This window comes from Capsicum annuum, chromosome 7, assembly GCF_002878395.1.
Source record: "Capsicum annuum cultivar UCD-10X-F1 chromosome 7, UCD10Xv1.1, whole genome shotgun sequence".
Classification (NCBI taxonomy): domain Eukaryota; kingdom Viridiplantae; phylum Streptophyta; class Magnoliopsida; order Solanales; family Solanaceae; genus Capsicum; species Capsicum annuum.
The window spans coordinates 53197980-53221431 of record NC_061117.1 but is presented as its reverse complement, the minus strand read 5'-3'; positions in this window follow the sequence as shown (position 1 = coordinate 53221431).

The window sequence follows — 23452 nt, the reverse complement described above, 5'->3', positions numbered from 1 at the left end:
TTGAAAGGTTATGAAATCTGCTTCATGTTTTGCATAACTGCATTTGTTGATATTTATATCTGTCGGAGACCTTTCAAATTCTTTTTTTCTTTCATAAATATGGAACTTGGAAGGTTTGAAAAGCATAATAGTAACATATATTCGCGTATTCATTTCATTAATGTGTGATGTTGAGAATTTATTAACTGTTATAATAATTTTTACATTCATGTGATGAGACTTTTAGTATTTCTCTTGTGTATATTACTTATATGAGAAAAAAAGAATAAAACTCCAAAAAAAGGAGAAAAAAAAAATGTAAATGAAGGCCATAGAGAGGTGCCACATCACCTTCTCTACTACCTTCACTTCTTCCCAAAATTTATTTTAATACATCAACTAGGAAAAGTAAATGAGAAAAATAACTACAAGTGACTCTTCAGAACCTAGCTTAAATTGGTACAAGAGCACTAGACAAGGAGTAGGAACATTCATGGCGCAACATCGATGTAGGATACGAATGATAGGAGCTGCTGCTGAGTGATCGGTGTCGGTGCTACAGAAACTCTAACTGACCTACACCATGGCTATACCCCTGAGTGAAGGTATACTAAGTGTAGCATCAATACAATCACATGTACTGGCAAGCATCATCGACCGACCAGAGTTAGAAATAATTAACAATAATAATAAATACAGAAAAACTATAACATAAAATAAAGTCCAATATTAACCCCAATTTAATGAATCCTCAACATATCATCATAGTATTTTTGTGACCTACCTGTCATTTTAACATTTTCGTATATCTTTGTCCTTTGACATAACATTTTGTATATCGTTGTCCTTTAACTTAACATTCTGTATATCTTTGTCCTTTGACTACCTAATCCAACCTAATCCTTTCTCCCTTCACATAGATCCATTCTGATGGTACCTACAATTCTTTAAGCTACAATCAAGCAAGTCTATTGGTACTTGCAATCAAAGACATCACAGTACCACCTTCTGTAAATATCATAAGTTCCACCCATTATATTATACCATAATCGATTCTTTCAAGGGATCTTAGAATCTTATCTCTAATTCGGTCCACATAAGGGACTTAATTTATATTCATAAACTCTCTTCCATCATTTACCACAACCAGGAAATATGTACGGGACAAATATATAATATAGAAAATCATTCACACATATGCATGAACGCATGTATGCAAGATATGCATATCATCTCTTACCCTTCTCAGCCTCATCATCAACATAACATCGTACCGCTGTTGTACCTGACCTATTATCATCTTTGTACTGACGTGGTACCCAATCTGTAATCATAATAAGAATATTCATATCGGTGTGGTACCTTACCCATTTCATCTCAACACATCAGAACAGTGCAAAGAAATGCAACGCAGTAAATAAGCTATAAGGTATGCTAGAAGGCAATCATAGATGTCAAGTTCTCAAACCAAGCACAGGGCTAAGAAATCTAAGTACTATAACAACCGTCTGATGCATTTGATCATTAACCTTAATCTTTACATATACACATATCTAGATCATAATTTACCAAACACCCTTATGGGATGTCGTTACCCAAGTTCACATTATTATGCAATTTTCCTCTAACCATACCCCAACCTTGAGGTTTTCATGCTATCGTCTAAACTCGACAAAATATTAATCACGACAATATAAAAACAATGCCGACTATGCAAATCGACTAATCACAATACCTTTTTACTCATTATCTCATCTTCTAAGCTCCAAAAGACGTCAATCATGATCAACAAGACATTAGAATGTTCAAGTTTCCTTAACACAAGTTAGATAATTCAATATTTATATTTTAGTCAAGTCACCTTAATTCTACCTTTTTACTATTTTGCACTATCTTGTTCAACCTTCCTCTATACTCGAACCCTATAAAATGATTAACTATGCGCCTTTGCCCTGTAATACTATTCATCACTTATTCCAAATCAAATATTAACTTAAGATGCAATAATCAACATATTCAAGCCTATTCAAATTTTAAAAATATTTATCCGTCCAACTCCATGTCCGAATGCCTAATGCATGATACTCCTGACATTATCCTTAATGTTAAATACATCTAGACCAAGTATAGTTTCTACAAAAAACCTTAGCTTATCTCTTAGATGAAATATGCTGCTACAGATAGGTATGAGTTATCCCGCACGTGCTAGACATTAACAGTCGTTATTGACGTGATTCTTACCTTCCAGTACTAATTCGGAGCAGGGCAAGCTTACTGTCATTCGAGGTTGATCCTCCTCTTTCTACTCTAGTTTAGTCTTTTGTACTCGAGACTACTTGTGTATATTAGGTATATTTTGGATTTTGTCTAGTACTCTAGGTTTATTTTAGTAGTGGCTCTATAATACAAGAATAATGGTCGCCTTAACTTTTGACGACATCATTCAAAGTCACTATGTGAAGAATCAAGCTTTAGTCGTATGGAGGGCACGAGATCATACTTGGAGGGGATGTTTTGAGCCTACCATTGATCAAACCTGAGTGTGGAAGATTGCTTGGAGCCTTGAAGACTTAAGGACTCTCGAGTTTGGACCACCTTTGTTGGTTCACGATTTTGGTTCCCTTTACTAAGGGCATTTTGGTCACTTAGCCTTAAGGGTATTTTGGAGAATTCATATTTTCTTCCAATACACCAAGGCCACCCTTGGTCATTAATATCTACTTTTGTATTATACTATCAGTAGTACATTTTGGGTCTTTTCTCTTTAGTTTATGAAAGATGAAATATTGAAACACTTAAAATCCTCTCTCTTGAGAGTAGGCCAGTTACTTAGTGTAGTTTTAGTATAGGGCTTGGAAAAACTAACATTGTTCTTTGCTTGGAAACGGTGGATCTTGAGGTGAGTTGATTCCCTTGGTGGTCACCGTAAGAGTGTGGTTTTGATTATTACATTCATTAGGGGTTTTTGAGTTTAATACACTCTTTAGTTCTTAAGCTTGTAATAATCTTGGTCTCATTATCTATCCTTTACTTTTGTTGTTGTTATCTTGTGTAGTGGACTGTTTTGAGTTATTTATTGAATCCGAAACCTGTGTTATTGTTGTTTATATTGTTCATCACGTTTTATAGCTGTTTTGGTGTTAAAATACACCCTTGTATCTTGTATTCTTATTGTTGGTAGAGAATCCGAGTGTGGTCTCCAGCTTGGTCCTCGAATCCTTAAGATTAGTGAACTGATTTGGAGTGTGTTTCGTGTTTCCGTTGTCATTCTTATATAACTCTAGTACCGACCTTACCAGGTGTTGGGAGGGATTCTTTTTTGTATTTGGCCATTTTTCTTCCCTCGTTTTAGTATATGAGAAATGAATTTTTGTTTGTTACTTATTATTACTATTGCTACCATTATAAGTGATCTTTTTTGATTTCTGCCTATTAGCCCATTACCTATTATTCTGGGCTATGATTTGGCTTGCCTACTGGTGAAGTAAGGTAGGAATCATCACGACCTAAATAGTTGGGTCGTAACAAATTATTGTCATGTTAGGTTTACTCTGAGTGTTTCTCTAAACTGCTCTTATGAACCTTGGCCTTTAAAATCTCATAATTAAGGATATGGGGATTTTTAGAGTGTTTTGGAGGTAGGGGCAACCTAGGAAAATAAAAAGATTGAGGATTTTTAAAAATTCCTAGGCTGACACACTGCTTTTCACCATTACAGTGAAACTTTTATCACTGTAACTATATCACTGCATTGGTTATTCGACCGTTGCAACGGTTACTAGCAGTCCAACCCTGTCCCTTATTAGGCCTCTTGGCAGAGGTAGAACCAGGATTTTTGTTTAGGGGGTTCAAAATTTGAAGAAAAACTCATTGAAGGGGGTTCAACATCTAAAATATATAAATAAAAATTATTTTAACCATGCATTATAATATAATTTTCCATCGAAGGGGATTCATCCGAAACCCTCCTTTAATAGGCTAGCTCCGCCTCTGCCTCTTGGCCCAACTGCCATAGGCCCCAATTTTCTCCCCGATTTAGATTTTTTTCAATCTATTTTGAGATTATTATTTATTGTAAATTATTTTTGGGACATTTTCACACCTTACAACGGTTTGGGTCATTATATTAGATACCCGTTTACCCACTGCTCATTCTAAAAGATCTTAAGGGTGAGGTTTGGCCAATTGCATAGTGTTTGATGGAATTTAACACAACAAAACCTTAGAAAATTATTTGCATGAGTGTTCGATGGATATTTAAATATGATAAGTCACTAGGAGAATTACATAACATATGATAACTCATTATACATGCATGCTCCTTTAGTGGACGATCACTAAAAAAGGCCTAATCTAGGCCCAATGGTTATCCTTATGTCTTTCGCTAAGACAAAGCTCACAATTGATTATTGGAACAACTACCCGAACACCGCATGTCATCTTAAAGCATGAAAGGTTGAGATGAAGTTGGTTTCAGAAAGTTTTACCGCTACAGCGGTTTACTATAGTTAAGTAGGGGAAAAACTCTATTTCACCCATTTTCACTCCCAACTCTCAAACTCTCACTTTTATATGCAAAAAAGTGCCCCATTAATGAATTTAAGGTAATTTCTCAATCGCTTGTACTTACTTTATGTATTTCCTATTATAGAATTGTAGAATTATGTTACAATAAAGAAAATTCTAATAGATTTGGGTGTAACTTGTTAAACTTGGTTTTTGGTGTTGTTTTTAAACATAGTAGTTGGCATGCTAAGTCTATAGTGTTTTGACATAAGATTAAAGTAGTTCATAGTGGCTTTCGGCTAGGGATGAAAGAGGAAGGTCATCTTCTCCAATGGTTTGATTCAATTCGGTCTTGATTTTGGGTGTTTCACACCCCTTTTAGTGTAAAAATAGTTACCTCACCCTTCCCCAAGTCCAATTTGTGCTTAATTTTTAAAATTATTAAGAAAAGTCAATAATCCTCTATGAGAGGGGAGGTTGGCGGGTTGAAGAGATGAACCACTGCAGTGGTAGCACTGTAGAAATAAATACCGCCACTGATCAACTAAAAGTTTTTAGGTGGGAGATGCTAACCAAGTTGACCCAAGTGTAACCTGGCCTGGGTTTTGAAATTTTATACTATAGTCCCTACTGTAGAGTTGGCAGTACCTCTCCCTACCATTATGATCTGGGGAAGAATGTGCCTATGGATACCACTATTATTAACGAGATCTTGGGGGTCCCAACCTATCTAATGTAGACTTTGAAGCTAAGATTTTGGAGTTGAATTTGAGGTGAACGACTTGATATTTGGCGCATGAGGGTAAGACTGATGAAATAAAGTGGTCTAATTATATGGGACCAAAAGTGCATACATTTTGACTGAGGCTATGATTTAGTTACAGCTGGTTAAAGATCTATCCTTCAAGAAATATTATGAATTTTTCGGGTTATGGTTGTGGTATATGCTACGGCTGGGATCAAGATGAATGTGGGGGCTCAGTTTATGGATGAGTGTCGGTACTTCTATGCTAGGGAGAGGTCACCAAAGGACCTTTTCTTAAATTTCTTTATTGTAGAGCTGTGTAACTGAGTGAGTGTTTCCCATGTAGGCCGTGATGTCTTGGAGGAATGCAATGTACCGTGAAACCCCCTTAGAGGATGGAGTACTCGAGGTGGAGGCAAGAAAAAGAGAAAGATAGAAGAGGAGGGTGAGATCAGTAGAGCTGGTAGAAGCGAAGGTGCTCTCCAGTCTTAGACACCCGCTACTCCTATCGACTGGGTGGATAACCTTGCTGCTATACGAGGCTACATGGAGATGACTTAGATGTCCCTATGGGGGTTGTCTTTTTTGAGCTCTCCTGCCCCAGTGGATCTAGCCTTAGCTTATGCAGAGCTCCATAGGGATCTAGACGAGGATAAAAAGAAATGCCGCTCCAGGGACTGCATGCTGGTGAGGACGTGGAAGGCCGTGCGAGTTATGTTTGTATGGATCTTTCCTACTAAGGATCTCTCAAAGATTAGTATCAAGGATGTTGAGGAGTTCTTGTTCCTAAATCATGTAGATGAGGAGGGAACAGATACCACAAGCCTTGCGGACAACGCCACTAGCTAAAAGTGTCCCCCTCTCCCTCCCCTTTTGTAACAACTCGATTATGAATCATGATGGCACCTACTTTACCCTGCTATTAGGTAAGCCAAACCAAAGCCAGGAGCTATAACCAATGAGCTAATTTTGTGGAAAAATAGCTTAAAAGTCGAAAATCAACAATTTAACACACATAATAATAAGACAATGAATATAGTCTAAAAGTTAGATAAAGCATCCACAACCATCCCACGACCTAGAAGTGTCGATATAAGAGCTACTACAAATGGAATATAAATACTGAAATGGTCAAATACAATCTGTCTCAGATAATGAAAGACTAGACATAGATAATAAAAGAAAAAAGGGGCATCTCTAACTCCGAGGGCTCACCCTATCTTCGAAATCAACTTAGTACGATCGTTACATTAGTGGCAGCTACTAGTACTCAAATCTGTACCAAAAGGTAAAGAAGTATAGTATGAGTACCAAAACCATGGGTACTCAGTAGGAATCATCAACTGATTGAGTTAAATCATGATATAAATAAGATAACGATCTGAGATAAATAAGCTAAGTCAAGGTAAAAGGGCAAACCAAGAAATAAGCTCAAACACTATAAATAAATAACCAAAATAAACAAAATATGAAAAAAGTATAATTAATACTACAAGACCGGCCCTCATAAGCCAGTAAGTACGAAAAGGTAAATAACCTAATACGGGTCCCCATAATCCCTGAGGGTGCAATTAAAGGAAGGTAAATGACAGAAGATCCATAACTTTACCGAAAATCAGCTATAACCATGAAATCATCCATACCGTATCATATCATAATTAAAATCTCAATGTCGGACGTGAACCGAAATTCAATAGCATCAACATCATAACATCATTTGTTGGAATTGAACTGAAACTCATATTAGCAATATCACCATCAATTGTTGGACTTGAACCGAAACTCAATATCAATAAACCACCGGGTTTTTCCCGAAATTAGGACCCACTCCCAAATACCAAAGCAACATAAATATCATATGTATAAAGCCCCCAAAGTCCAAAATAAGCATTTTAAAGGGTATAACGTGCATATAGAGGTTTACAAGAGCTAACACATATCTTTGCCTAAGGCCACTTCTAATCCCCAAATCCATTCTATGGAATTTTACCACGGACTAGGTTAAGGTATCTAAATTCACCTCTAGATGTTTAATAAGCTATAATTAGACCTAAGGTAGCAACTCTAGCTAAAACAAGAGCAACTAAGTCAATTACGCCTAATTTACGGTTCCACAATAGCTTAAATAATCCAAATAATCCAAATATTGTCAATCATACCCCCAATACCTAAATTCCATCCCATATATATCGTAATATCATAATTATACTATGAATTAGCACATTCTATGAGGAAGGTAAATCTAGCCTACCTGGACACCAAAAAAGCCCAAAGAATCTGCTAAACCAACGATTTCCCTTTTCAAGAAACTTTCACAAGATGACTCACTAACAAAATCACAATCTACTCATAAAAAATGAGAACAATGATACCCATATTGAACTATTATCCTTTGAGTCCAAAATTACATAAAAATCCCATGTAGGGCCCATTGTGAAATCACACTTTCAAAACAGACAACACGTCCCTCTATGCTTGGAACATTTACCAGCAAAAATGGGTGAATTCTAAGCTCAAATGGTGATACAATCAACCCACCAAGATTGTAGGGATTTTAGAAAAAGATGAAGGATTTAATCAAGAAATCGATGGAAGCTTAATGAATTCAGAGAAGAAGGCGTAATTTAAGTTCATAAATGCTCCAAAATCACGCAACAATAATTCTCCTAAGTTTTTGCACTTCTTAAGGTTCTATATTCTTGGAAATGGGTGAAAAATAGGAGAAATTGGGCTAAGTGGGGTGCTTATAGCATTCCCAGGAACACGAGTGTTGCTTAAGAGGCCACCGCTTAAGCGACCTAGTATCGCTTTAGCGACATTAGACATCTGCACAGATACCGATTATGCAGTCCCTTTGCCACTTAAGCGGCCATCACTTAAGCGGTAAGGGCACTGCTTAAGTGAACCCTTGCTGGGCCAGCCTGGCCGCTTAAGCGGTTGGCCGGGTGCTTTAGCAAATCTCCTCTTAAGCGACCCAAATGGGTTCTTAAGCGGTGAACCAACTGAGTGCACCAGCTAAAGCTAAAAAATTATTCCAAACTTTCACCAATCCCTTGAGATACATTTGGAATCCCGTATACATAAAAAACTATGCTACCCTATCAAATTCTATGTTACGAACTCAATGGCGCATTCAAAATTTCTATCTGAGGTCGTTTAGGCAAAAAGTTGGTCCCATACCCATGTGCCATTTTTGTTAACTTCCTGCCAATAGTCCGAAATGAGTCCGGGAGCCTCAAAACCCATACCAAGGGTCCCCATAGCCTAAAATTGACACTCTAGAGTTGTTGGAGTAGTTAGAACTTGCATACGAGGTCGTTTCACTAAGTTTTCATCCGGTCTCTAATTTGAACCAGGAAAGACTTCAAAATAGGGAATTGGCTATAAGAATCAAATGAATTGCACGATAACCAAACTGTCAGTTCCAACAAGTTATAAATGATTTAGGAAAGCTATAGGAAAGCTCTAAACAGTGAAAATAAGCTGAAATATAGAAAAGGATCTTGAGGGTCATTACAATATCCACTACTAAAAGAACTTTTGTCTGCAAAAGTAAAAGATTAAGATGTACCTGAAGCCTCAAACTAGTGAGGACAGTGGGTACGCATCTCGATCTCGATCTCCCACGTAGTCTCTTCTACTAGGAGGTGCCTTTGCTGAATCTTAACTACTGGAATATATCTAACATGTGACCTCCTGACATCACTGGCTAATATAAGCACAGTCTCCTCCATGAAGGTTAGCTGCTCATCAAACTTGACCGAGTCCCATCAAAGCACATGAGAGGGATCAGGAATGTAGCGCCACAACATAGAAACATGGAAAATTAGATGAACAACAATAAAATCTGGGGTAAGTCTAACTTATAAAACACCTCACCAACTAAACAACGAATCTCAAAGGGTCCAATATATTTGGGGCTGAGCTTTCCTTTCTTCTCGAACCTCCTCACACCTTTTATGGTCGATATATAGAGGAATACCTATTTACACACTCCAAATCTCAAGGCACGAAGTCTACAATCCGCATAAGCCTTCTACATACTATGAGATGCCCTCAACCTGTCCTGAATCACCCTGAATCTATCCAACACTCCCGAAGCAAGTCAATACCATAGATTCTAATCTCAGAGGTCTCAAACCAACCAATTAGAGGATGCCATCACCTACTATATAAAGCCCCAAAAGGAACTATCTCAATACTCTAATTGTAGCTATTATTATGCACGAACTCTGCCAAAGCTAAGTGTTTCTCCCACTGACCTCTAAAGTCCACAACACAGGCTCAGAACATATTCTTTAGAACCTGAATAGTCTGCTCCAACTGCTCGTCAATTAAGGATGGAAGGCTGTACTAAGATTTACCTAAGTACCTAACTCCTCCCAAAAAGTTCTCCAAAAGATAGAAGTGAACACTGAGCCACGGTCTAAAATAATAGACATAGGCACACCATGGAAACAAACTATCTCACAAATATAGATATTAGCCAACCTCTCAACACCAAAGGACATCTGAATAGAAATGAAATATCCAAACTTGGTAAACCGATACACAATGACCCAAATACCATCAGAACCATGAGAGGTGCAAAGGAAACCACTAACAAAGTCCATGGTAATCCGCTCCCACTTTTACTCGGAAATAGGCAACTTCTGAATCAAGCTACTAGGTCTCTGATGCTCGACCTTCACCTTCTAATAACATAGGCAACAAGCTACAAAGTTTGCCACATCGCTCTTCATACTACTCCACCAATAATGCTACCTTAAATCTCTGTACATCTTAGTAGTTCCCAGGTAAATTAAATATTTAAAGATGTGAGCTTCACAAAAAATTGATTGAATTAAGTCATCAACCCTCATAACATAAATGCAACTAGTAAATCTCAAAATACCCTCAGTATCTATGCTAGGCCTCTTGGAATCAGAACTCAATATCTAATCATGGATGATGCAAAGTCTCATATCCTTAAATTAATGACTTCAAATATACTCAAATAGCAAAGACTCAGCTCAACACTAGTAAGAATCCTCCTAGGGTCCAAAATATCAAGTCGCACTATCAATTTGGCTAAGGACCATATGTCCCACGCTAACTATCTTTAAGAAATTAAATTAGAAGCCAAACTACCCATAATCACTACCTTTCAGCTTAAGACTTCCACTACTATGTTTGCCTTTCCTTGATGATACAAAATAAGGATGTCATTCCTTAAGCAACTCTATCTATCTATGCTACCAATAATTAAGCTTTCTCTGGGTCATAAGATGCTGAAGACTATGATGATCCATGAATATCTCACAATGCACATCATAAGGATAGTGCCTCTAAATCTTAAGTGCAAAAACTACCACTGCTAACTCCAAGTATGAGTAGGGTTCTTGTACTCATGCAACTTTAGCTACCTCGACGTATAAGCAACCACTCAACCTTGCTGCATAAACACACAACCCAAACCAACATCAAAAGCATCACAATATATGGTGAATCTCTCACCCTCAATAGAAAGATCCAATATAGGAGCTGAAGTGATGAATTCTTTGAGCTTCCAGAAGCTTAATTCACACTCCTCAGACCAATGAAAAGACATCCTCCTTCAAGTCAATCTGGTCATTGACGTTGCAATAATAGCAAAACCGTCAATGATCTGCCTATAGTAACCGACCAAAATAATGAAGCTACAAATCTCAGATAGAGATGTAGGCATTTCCCAATCACGAATAGCCTCAGTATTTATTGGGTTCACCATAATGCCATCCTTAGACACCATATGTCCTAGGACTGCTACTGAACTCGAGCAAAACTCACACTTATATAATTTGGAAAAAAACTTTTGATCTATTAAATTCTAAAGAACAATCCTCAAATGCTGTATATGCCCTCTACTCCGTGAATATATAAGAATTTTGTCGATGAATACAATCTAGAAAGAATCCAAATATGGCATGAATACCCAGTTCATCAAATTAATAAACATTGTTAGGGCATTGGTCAACTGAAAAGACATCACCAGAAACTCATAATGACCATAATGAGTCCTAAAGGCTATCTTTGGGATGTCCTCATATCGAATCCTCAACTAATGGTAACTGGACTGCAAGTCAATCTTAGAAACACCACTACATACTGAAGCTAGTCAAATAAATCATCAATGCGAGATATTAGATACTTTTTTTTAACCAACACCTTATTAAGATGCTTGTAGTCAGTACACATATGCAAGAAACCATCATTCTTCTTGACGAACAAGATGAGAGCACCCCAAGAGACACACTCGATCTAATGAAACCCTTATATTGAAGATCTTAAAGTTGAGAATTTTTCTCCTTAAGATCAGCAGAAGCCATATAGTAAGGTGCCATAGAAATAGGTCCTATGCCAGACACAAGGTCAATAACAAAATCAATATCACACTCAGGAGGAAGACCAGGTATATCAGTAGAGAAAACATCAAAAAAGTCTTGGACTCTAGGAACATAGTTAAGCGAGGGACTCTCCACACTAACATAAGGAATATAAGTGAGATAAGACTCACAACCCCTTGAAATAAGTCTCCTAGCTTGAATATAAGAAATAACCTCCTTTGGCTCATAACTAATAGATCCTTGTCACATAATTGGGGGCATGTCGGGCATATCTAATGTAACGGTCTTGAAAAAATAGTCCAAGACCACATGATAGGGGGATAACCAGTCCATGCCTAGAATTATATCAAAATACACCATATCTAACATAATAAGATCAACATAAGTATCAAACTATCGAACAGTCACAACACATGATCCATAAACCTAATCTGCTACTAAAAAATCATCCATGGGAGTAGATACACATTACAAGATAGATAAAAAGAACCAAGATAACTCTTACTGTAGGGCATAATAAGCCGATACATAAGAGTAAGTGGATCCTGGATCAAATAGAAAAAACATAATTGACAACATATTATAATCGTACCTCTAATGACAATATTTAAAAACTCTACCTCCGGTTTAGCAGGTATGATATACAACTGACCATACCTACCACCTGGTTGAGCTCCTAACCAATCTACTATCCTATCCACCTGAGGACCTCTACGATCACTTGGGGACCGCCCTAATGAACATACATACCACCCTTAGTTAGGGGAGGCCCTAATCGATGGAACAATCTAAGCCGTAAGAACAACCACTCTATGACTGGGGCACCTTCTTAAGAAATGGAAAAAGGCCCTATAACCATAACATGCCACAAACATCATACGAAAACTAGAAGATCCAATTAACCCAAAATAACTACCATGACTAGAAGAACCAGAAGATAAACCCCTCGGAGGTTGGCCACTACTTTGGCCAATACTATAACTATATCTAGATTGGACTTTATCTATGATATAAAGTATGGCATGAGTGAGCCTACTAGAATGACCTTAATTCTTATAAAATTGATATGGAGGGTACCTACCCTGATAACCACTACCTTTGAAACTACCCTGATATCACAACCTCTTATTGTTGCCCTCTTGGGCCTCATGATGTATCTCCTTAATAACTTATGCATGATCAGAAACCTCAATAAAAGATCTATTAACAACAACCAAACTCTAAGTGGCCATACAGAGAGAAAGTTTTAATCTCCAGATAAAACATCAAACCCACTCATACTTTGTCGGTAAGATAGATATAGCATGCCTAACTAACTCATGAAACAAGCCTCATACTCTATAAAAGTCATGGATCCCAGATCCAAACTCAAGAAATGATCCCTCAAACAATCTCTAAGACTGCAGGCATATACTTTTCCAAGAAGACCTCAAAGAACTGAGTCCATGTCAAAGGGGTAGATCCAGTAGCCAAAATCAAGATGACCTTTCCACCAATGTTAAGCTGCCAAGTCAAACTAAAAGGTGGTGTAATTATGCCACGAGTCTCAACTAGGCCTAAATACAGAGCCTATCCTTACAATCAATTATGAGCTCATACTTATCCTCACTTAGTGAACCAGAAAACATAGGCAAAGCCAATCTCAAAAACCTACCTAATATTTTCTACTCCTCAATACATAGCAGGTTGGGAAACTACCGACTGAGCAACTACTGTGCATGACGGACATCAACTTTTAGAGCTGCAGCTACAGGCTACGATCGTCAACTTTGAGAGCTGCAGCTACAGGCTGTGCCCCTGCCTCAATACCATAGTGATACATAGATTGTGAACCATCAGATATTGCACCACCAACCAATCCTAAAAAATAAACCAAATCATCCCTTATATATGAAAAAAAATAAATCCTAATGGAGATTGGGATGGTCCCTGGCCCACCGTGGGAAGGGGCAGAATAACCTCTAGATCAAGAGTAGAAATAGGGTTTGGTGAAGTCCCACTATCTCGTACCCTCACTGGGGACACATCTCTAGGCTGTCCACAACTTCTAGGTCATCTACAAATAGTGATAGGATCTCTAGGCTTGGTCTCGGGATCCTCATCTCATGTAGCAGTAGCACGTATCCTAGCCATCTGCAAAAGAGTTAATCAAAAAAATTATTTAGAAACCAACTGATACTTTTTGCACAAAATAAGTGAAATAAGTAAAGAACTCCTAAGAATGTCCTATAGCCTCTCATAGATAAGAAATAGACGACATCATTCTAATCTATCGGACTTTAATAGACACTTGTTCTTATAATAATAACACTGGAGAAACTAGGCTCTTATACCAATTTATCACGATCTAATTTATGAGTCATGATGGAACGTACTTTACCCCACTAGTAGGTAGGCTAAATCATAGCCCAGAGCTATAAGCAATGGGCTAATTTTGTGGTAAAATGGCTTAAAAGCCAGAAATTAACAATTTAACACATATAATAATAATAAGATGATAAATATAGTGTAAAATATAGATAAAGAATCCACAGCCATCCCACGACCTAGTAGTGTCGATACAAGAGCTACTACAAATGAAACATAAGTACTGAAATAGTTAAATACAATCTATCTTAGCTAATGAAAGACTAGACATAGATAACCAAAGGAATAAGGGGCATCTCCAACTCTGAGGGCTCATCCTATCTCTGAAATTAACTCAGCTAGATCATCATGTCAGTGACGGCTACTAGTACTCAAATCTAAACCAAAAAGTATAGAAGTGTAGTATGAGTACCAAAATCATAGGTACTCAGTAGGCATCATCGATTGACTAAGCTAAATCATTTATTTGATAATGATGTGAGATAAATATGCTAAGTCAAGGTAAAAGGGCAAACCTAGAAAAAAGCTCAAATACTATATATAAATTACCAAAATAAACATAATATGAAAGAAAGCATAATTAATACTACAAGACTGACCCCATAAGTCAGTAAGTGTAAAAAAGTAAATAACCTAATACGGCCCCCATAATCCCCGAGGGTTAAAACTAAGGAAGGTAAATGACCGAAGATCCATAACTTTACCGAATATCAGCTTAACCATGAAACCATCCATACCATATCATATCATAATTAAACTCTCAATGTTGAATATGAACCAAAAATCAATAGCATCAACATCAAAACATAATTTTTTAGACTTGAATTTAAACTCATATTATCAATATCACCATCAATTGCTAGACTTGATCCGGAACTTAATATCAATAAACCATCGGGTTTTGCTCAAAATTAACACCCACTCCCAAATACCAAACCAAAATAAATATCATGTGTATAAACTCCCCAAAGTCCAAAATAAGCATTTTTAAAGGGTATAGCATGCATATAGAGTTTTACAAGACCTAACACAAATCTTGGCCTAAGATGGGCCAGATGACCCCATTTTTAGTCTACAAAATCTGTTCTATGGAAAATTCTACCCTGGACTAGGCTAAGGAAATCTAAATTCACCTCTGGATGTTTAATAAGCCATAATTAACCCTAATATATAAACTCTACCTAAAATAAGAACAACTAAGTCAATTACCCCTAATTTATGGTTCTAAGAAAGCTTAAACAATCCAAATAAACCAAATATTGTAAATCATACTCCCAATACCTAAATTCCATACAATAGCAAGCATAATATCACAATTATATGAGTTAGCTTAATTTACAAGAAAGGAAAACCTAGCCTACGTGGATGCCAAAGAAAAACCCAAATAATCTGCCAAACCAATGATTTCTCTTTTCGAGAAGCTTCAGCAAGATGCCACACTAACAAAATCAAAATCTACTCATCAAAATGAGGACAATGATACCTATATTGAACTATTGTACTTTAGGTCCAAAATTGCGTAAAAATTCTATTTAGGGCTCATTTGTAAAGTCATACTTGCAAAACTGACAACACGTCCCTCTATGCTCAAGGAACATTTCCCTAAAAAATAGATAAATTCTGAGCTTAAATGATTCTTTAATCAATCTACCAATATTTTAGGGACTACGTCAAACCTTAATCAAATCTGTAACTTAGTCACTTGACTTGGATCTGAGTACAAGTAGCAAGTGGCTCACTAAATCCATGAGGATAGGTTATGAGTGGTAGGGTTGAGTCGTATGTTTTCCAATGTCCAATGCCCTTGGATACGGCTAGACCATATGAGTCGTATAGTCTGGTAATGAGTGGGACCATGGAGTTGTATGGTGGACAATGTATGGATATCCAACTCCTTATTTTTGTGGCGACTCAAGGGTATGAGTCATATGTTATGGTCATGATTCAAGGGGGTTGACTCGTAACCACCAGTGACCTTTTTACTATTTTAAGTTGTGGGCATTCTAGAAATTTCCCCCCTTTACTCCCTTTGATGCAAAGACTTAAAACACCCTTTGAGAATTCATCAACACATTATTCCCAATAAAACACTCAAATTCTCTCTCAAACTCTATATTCAAGAAAAAGCTAGGGTTTCATCAAGATAATCAATAGAGGCTTTCAACGGTGGTTTCTCTCCATACTTCTTGGTGTCTAAGGCATGTGACTCTTCCCTCATTGTTATTTTACTAAATTTATATGTTTTAATATATGGTTTTCATCGTATTTTTATGGTATTTAAGTAAAGGTTGGGGATTTTTGGATTTTCATAGTTGATTAATGTTTCTCATGATTTAATTATGGTTTTTCATTTTTTAGTTTTGGGTTTCCACATATGGGTGCATGGGAATGGTTATTTAATTGAGGAGTCATAGGGTAGCCCCAAAATTTGATGATTTTGGCTTTGATAATGGCATGCCCTGAACCTATTTGTGAAATTATCAATGAGAATGATTTTGCACATAGTTTGACTATTCTTGGAATCTTTGCATTGCATATATGGTTAAAGAAACATCAATTGGTTTTGGTTGGTTTCATATGGTTTTGAAAAGGCGTTGGTGGTCATGGTTTGATTATAAATAATTTTGTTTTAATTGGAAATGGTGGAGTCTAATTTGGTGTAATGGTTGATATGACATAAGGTAATCGACTTACAAGCTCTAATTTTGGTATGTCGATACCAAAGGTAAATGTCTAATTAAAAGACTCCTTAGTTATTGGTTAGGAATGTATAAATGATTTTATATGGGCTTAAAAGGGGTTGAGTAGCAAAGCCATAGAAGGTAGAGGTCCCAGGGGGCCAACACTAGAAACTCATGTTTGCCGATATGAGAGTGTTCTTGGTGACCGTGTGAATGATGTCACATGTTAAATTTTTAGGGTGTACTAGTCATTTTATGTTCTTTTCTCTGATCGCGCGACTAACATGCACTGGTGCCCTTTCAGCAGGGGGAGCTGAACCCATATAGCCCGTGGGTAGTTTTAGCATGACTAAGATACAAAACCCAGGTTAAGACTTTTAAATTCATGCTAAAACTTATTCCTTATCCCGACATGGTATATGTATGTATATATGTGATTGCATAAATTTATTTGATTGGTTTTGATTGATGGTATTACTCTATCTTTATCTCTTAGTTACATGCTAGCATTCACCCTGCTAATCATCTTCGGGTGCTGTATCCCCACACGATTCAGAAACCAAACATACTACCATTCCTCCTACTTAGTGACTTGGATTCGGGGACAACTTTTGAGTCAAATTGATGTGGTGAGCTTCCATACTCTAGAAGACCCCATTTTATATTATGGACCTCTTTTTATTATTGTTATTTCTTTGGTTTTGGATTTGTCTATGGTCAGTGGCATGTATCGACTGGATATTCTTTATTTTGGTTAGAGGCTTTGTTGGATTACTATAAGCGTGGGCAATGTCGGTATTAGTATTGGTATTGGTATTGACATTGGGATTATTGTTAGTTAAATACTTGGTTATGACTATTTGGTTATGGTTATAGACTTCATCTATTGTCTTTAAATTATGATTGTCTTATCTTGTTATATATTTGGAATTCATTCAACATGGGGTATAGGGCGGCTAATGGTATGGGTATTGGGGATGGGTAGACGACATGATTAGGTCTTGGTTTGGGTTATGTCAGATTAGTATCAGAGACCTAGTTTCATGGTCAATTGGGTCTTTGACAAGCCATATCAAGTAGAGTCTCTTTTATGGGTGTGTAGCGCACCACACTTATAAGGGAGAGGCTATGAGATATTTAGGAATGTTTCCCTTTCTTTTAGTGTTGTTTTTCAAACCGTAGAGTCTAAGGTCCTGAATTCTTCTCTAATTCCCATTTGCTTACTATGATCCGAAGCTCATGGAAACTCCTCCATCCCACTTGGGGACATATAACACCCTGTATTTTTGTGGTAGAATTTGAACCATCATTCCTATGTCTATAAACTCCAATCTCATGATTTATATTTGAAAACATGTGTCATGGTCATTATCCTAGTGAGAATAGTGCTTACTAGGTGAAAAATGTTCATAGGAAGCACTTAGAGCAAAGTCGAGTTGAGAACACTTTTATCGATCGAGTTTTTGTATTCGATACTACAAGGATCAACTTTAAACAAGTTTATACTAGGAACATACCAATTTAAGTGTACTACTATATATCAAATGAAAGGTCTTTAAGTGTTCTTTCCAATGCCCTTGGTTTCACCTTAATCCGTTATCAGAGTGGAAAGTTATACTCATTTTAATTCAGCATGTCCGTCTATCATAAAGGTGATGACTTTCCATCAACTAAGTGATGACTTATCACTCAAGTCGTCAGCCTTAACTAGAATGTTATCAACTTTAGCTACAAAGTGATAACTTAGCAACTAAGTAGCGACTTATCGACCAAGTGGTCACCCATAACTGTCTCAGCTACAAAAGTGATGACTTGAGTTGATAATCCATCAACTAGTTTATAATTTATCAACTCAAGTCATCAACTAAAAATTTGTGCAATTCCTACTTAGTTTTTTGTAATGCCTCAATTTTTTGAACCAGAATGCTACACGGTGCTCATGACCCCGAATGACCACAAGCTAATCCATGATTGATATCTGTACCTGTATATTATATAAAATATTAGAAAATATAGAAATATGAACAGAAAGGACATAATGTTTAAACTGGATAAATATCTGAATAATTATAACGTCTGAATATGGTGGTATCACAATACTAAAACAAAACTGAAAATACTGAAGTCTAAACCAAGTCTGATATCTAGTCTGCATCTCGTCTGAAAGCCTCTATTGTCTGAGTAATTTGAATAAGGAGCTGATGGGATATGTCCCCAACTAACTCTGTCTAATAAACTGACTAATGGTATAATGAAGAAATAATCATGTCCTCGAAGGATAAGGACTCACTTCTAACTTTGACTGTTGAAATCTGTAATGCTACTACTGCTCTGGAACTCGTGCCTCTGAACCTTTGGTGTAACATAAGAGAAAGCACCATAGCATAAATGCATTAGTACGACTGAATGTACTGAGTATATGAGTGAGGTAGGATAAATGCAAAGGGTTTATATGTATGAAAAATGCCCACTGATATGAACATGAGAATACATACATGTATAAGTAACTATAACTGAACTAGTGGTGATACTGACTACTGAGTCTTAATACTGACAACATGAGTTTACTGATACTGAGGTACTGAATAAATGAACAACTATTTCTAACAGTTTTAATTATGAAGAACTGGTCTGATTGACTGTGTCTAATAATCCTAAAACTGAATACTGATAACGTGAGTTATGATGACTAATATAACTAATATAACTGTGATGATCGGCCTAACCGATGTAACTGATACTTAGAGACTATATCTGACAGTCTAAGTTCTGATAGAACTATCTGAGTTCTGCTCTGTATGGAGTAACTGAATCTAAGATCAGTCCTATCTAGTGGGTGATCTTTGAGTATATTGTTAATAAAGATGAATTGACTTATTCTGAGATCAGTCCTACCTAGCGGGTGATCTCTAAATCTAATGATACTGTAGTAGATGATCCTAAAGTCTATTTATAATCTTATGGATTGACCGTATCTAACATTCTTGAGTTTGATGGAACTATCTGATCTCCTTACTATAACTGAGTTGACTGTATCTGACAGTCCTGAAAATCTAAAAAACTATCTAAGTTTCTTTACTAAGACTGATACTGAAACTGTGGGAGGTAGTTATTTAACTGACATGCCCCATATGTGCCAATATATCTAAACTAGGGTCCAATTTCTGCCCTAACTGGAAGGGTGTTAATACCGTGCCATTGATAAAGACAGGCTGTGAGAATCCACTACTGGAAGGTACTCAAAATAAAAATGGTAAGAACCCTCTATTGGTAGGTTAGGCCACCTTATCTACCCTCAACTAGCAGATATGATGTCTCAATCTATGCTGGCTAAGTAGTTCTAAAATGCAATGATTGCTTCTAGGAATCATACCCTCTACTGACAGGTGAGTTCCCATCCTTGGGTTCACTCAGTGCTAACTTCTACTCCCATCTAAATAGACACTGAACATGGATTACTAAACTGAACTAGACTGAGTTTACTAAGTTACGTGACTGATGAAATACTACTGATATCTGACAACTGAATGTGTTCAGGAGATTACTGAGATTAATGAGAATACTGAGGTTACTGAGATTATTGAGTACTGAGATCACTGAGATTACTGAGATTTCTGAGTTTTCCTGATTCACATGACTGATTGAGTTCTATAGATCATGGCTTGACTGAGGATATCATGAAAACATGACTTGGCTCTAGGCACAAAACTATATTTTTTGGGTACAAGTGCCCCTAGGACTCGATGGAAGGAAAGTGGCACACGTGACACTTCTTGATCATAGGAATAATATCCACAATTCATAATACCATAAGTAGGGGATTTCTTACTACACATGTTTTTCAACACCATATACATGAAAGGGAAGGTGTATAGCATGTAAATACTTGCATAACTTCAATTTCATGAGCATTCCATATCACAACAACAATACACAACAATTAGCATGGAATTCATGTTGAGTCGTAAAGAATAGAGCATGGTCTTATCATTTAAGTTATATTTATCTATAATACATGATTTCTAGTCTCTTAGGTCTTTTATCAAACACCTTGCATGCACACCTTGTGGCATAGGCATATTCATCACCTTAATGATTTAAACCACCCAAAATTCATATATTTCAATTTGCATGTCATCTTTGTTTCATAAAATCACATAAAGATTGTAATTTGGGAGTCGTATAACAATCATAATTCATAGTTTAAAATAGGGTTCTTGAACTCCATGGATAAAAGGAATTCATGGATGAACACTACGCATACCTTAAATCTTGATCTTGAAAGTGATATAGTGTTTCTTGAAGGTTCTTGAAGAAATCCTTAGGCTTGCTCTTGATTTTTCTTGACTAGGGTTTAACTTCTTTGGGTGAGAATGTTTTTGTTCTTGAGGAGAATGAGAAAATAATGGGATAATAGCCTTCTTAGGGTTTTAATACCTGTTTAGAGTGAGGGAAAAAGATAAAAATACCCCTACAAAATTACCTTCCAGTTGCTGAAATTATCAGCTGACGACATGGGCTGATAAGCTGTCAGATCTATGATAGCCCGTCAGCCCCGATTGTCACCGGGAGCTGAAATTTTTGGATTTTTGCCTAAGCTTGATGACATTTCTGATAAGTTATCAAAAATGTCATCAGAAATATGATGGGTTATCAAAAATGTCGTCAGAATTGTGATAAGTCGTCAGAAATATCGTCACTCAGTTTTTAGGCTGACATGCTAGAGTAAAATGGGCATAACTCTTTCTCCGATATTGGATTTAGGAAAAATTGATATCATTGAAAATCTAATTCAATTATCTATCTGTTGGTGGGTTATGAGCTCAAAAATTCATAGTATAACAAGAGATATGCTCATTTAAAGTTGACTATGGCAATATCCTTCCCAAGAATTCAATCGGTAAGGAATGTTTTGATTCGTCTGATAGCTGGGAGTTATTTGAAGACTTAATATACATCAGACTTGCTCATAAAACTATAAAATAACCATGATGTACTATGAATGAGCTTAAAACATGGTGCTAATAATGGTTTAGATTTTTTGGGGTATTATATTTTGTAGGGGTATTTTGGTCTTTTTTACCTCAAACCCTACCTCTCCCATGACTTAAAGCATCATAAGACATTATTTTCCCTCACATTCAAGTTCGTAACACGTTATTTCTTCTCCCACTCTCAAAAACAATAATATTAGGGTTTCCTTCCAAGAACAAGAAACTCAAGTTTTCTTCCTCTAAGAATCCAAGAATTCAATTCTCCTCTTCAAGAAAAACCAAGAATCTAAGTTCCCTAGTCCAAGAAGTTAAAGAAAGGTTATAAGATCATATACAAGGCTTTCAAGGTCAAGCTTCTCCAATAAATCAAGTCTATTAAGGTATGTGGGGTTATGAACAAGGGTTTATCCTATTGCCCAAAATTTGATTTTAACTTAAGATTTCATAATTTGCAAATTTGGGTTCATACCCAAACTATCTTATTTTGATTTAATGAATTTACAAGTGTTTTAACTATTAAAGTGCATGTTTATCTCATCTATTTATGCTTTGACTTGAAGATTTATGTCACAAATTGTACTTCCTTATCATGAACCGATATTGTTGAATGATTTCAAGATGATTGTTGAGAATGAAGCTTCATTGTGAAATTCTAAAAAATTTAAGTACATATGTGTTAAACCCAAGTATGAGTTTTTTTTATATTTCAAGAAGATTATAATCTTAAGCCTCTTTGATATTTGTTTACCAAGATTTATGAAAGAATTGATCTTTTGAACCTAAGCTAAGATAAGAAATCCATATTATTTGTATAGTTTATGATTTAAAGAAAAGGGAAGCTTAACTGGGTTTCTTTACAAACCCTTGTGCTATTTTAAGGTGGATTTCCTAAAAGTCTGAGCGATAAGTATGGGAGTAGTATTTAGCACCGAGTTGGGTATGATTCCAAGGTCTCATTCACTAGAACTACGAGTCACCATAGGTTTAAGTGCCCATAGTGGGTTAAGTACAATGATGACTTAATATAAGGTTCTATTCCAATGGCAAGGTTAGAAAAACTCTCCCTAACGTGGGTAAGATATTGGACTCCATGATAGCTCACATGGTTTATGTCGGTTAGAAGAACCTCCCTAAGAAAGAATAAAATTATAATTTTTATAACTAGGTGTTATGACTCACAAAGATTATTACTATGCTTTACATACTCATGTCTTATTATTTTGTAGTACTCATTTTGTTCAATCCAAGGTGAGTTATTTACACTTAGGATACATTCTTTATAAGTTTATATGTACATTAAATTATTGTTTTACTTATATATTCACCCTCACATGCTCAATACATTCTAAAAGTACTGATCCACATATATGTCTGTGTGCTACATTGTTTAATAATTAGGTACCAATTGTAGCCCATACATCATAATCAGATAGTGTGCAGCTTCCAGTCAGTAGTTGATGAGTCCTTTCGATTCAAGGACTCGAGTCAGTCATATTTCAAGTAGCATCTTATTTTCTTTATTTAGTTATATTGATTAGGGATAGTTGGGGGTCATGTCCCAACTACCTATAGTCAATACTAGAAGAGGCTTCATATAAAACCATTAGAGTTGATGTATTTGATTCTAGTCTTATTTTGTATAATCAGAGTTGTAATTATTTTAATATAGTTTTGGATTGATTATATTCAGAAAAGATTTGTCTTCCGCTTATTTCTTCAAGATTTATGTATCTTATTCAATTGCCTATGAGTTATGCCAGTACAAGGGTTAACTTGAGATCACTTATGGTCCTAAGCACCGTGTGACATCCAAGG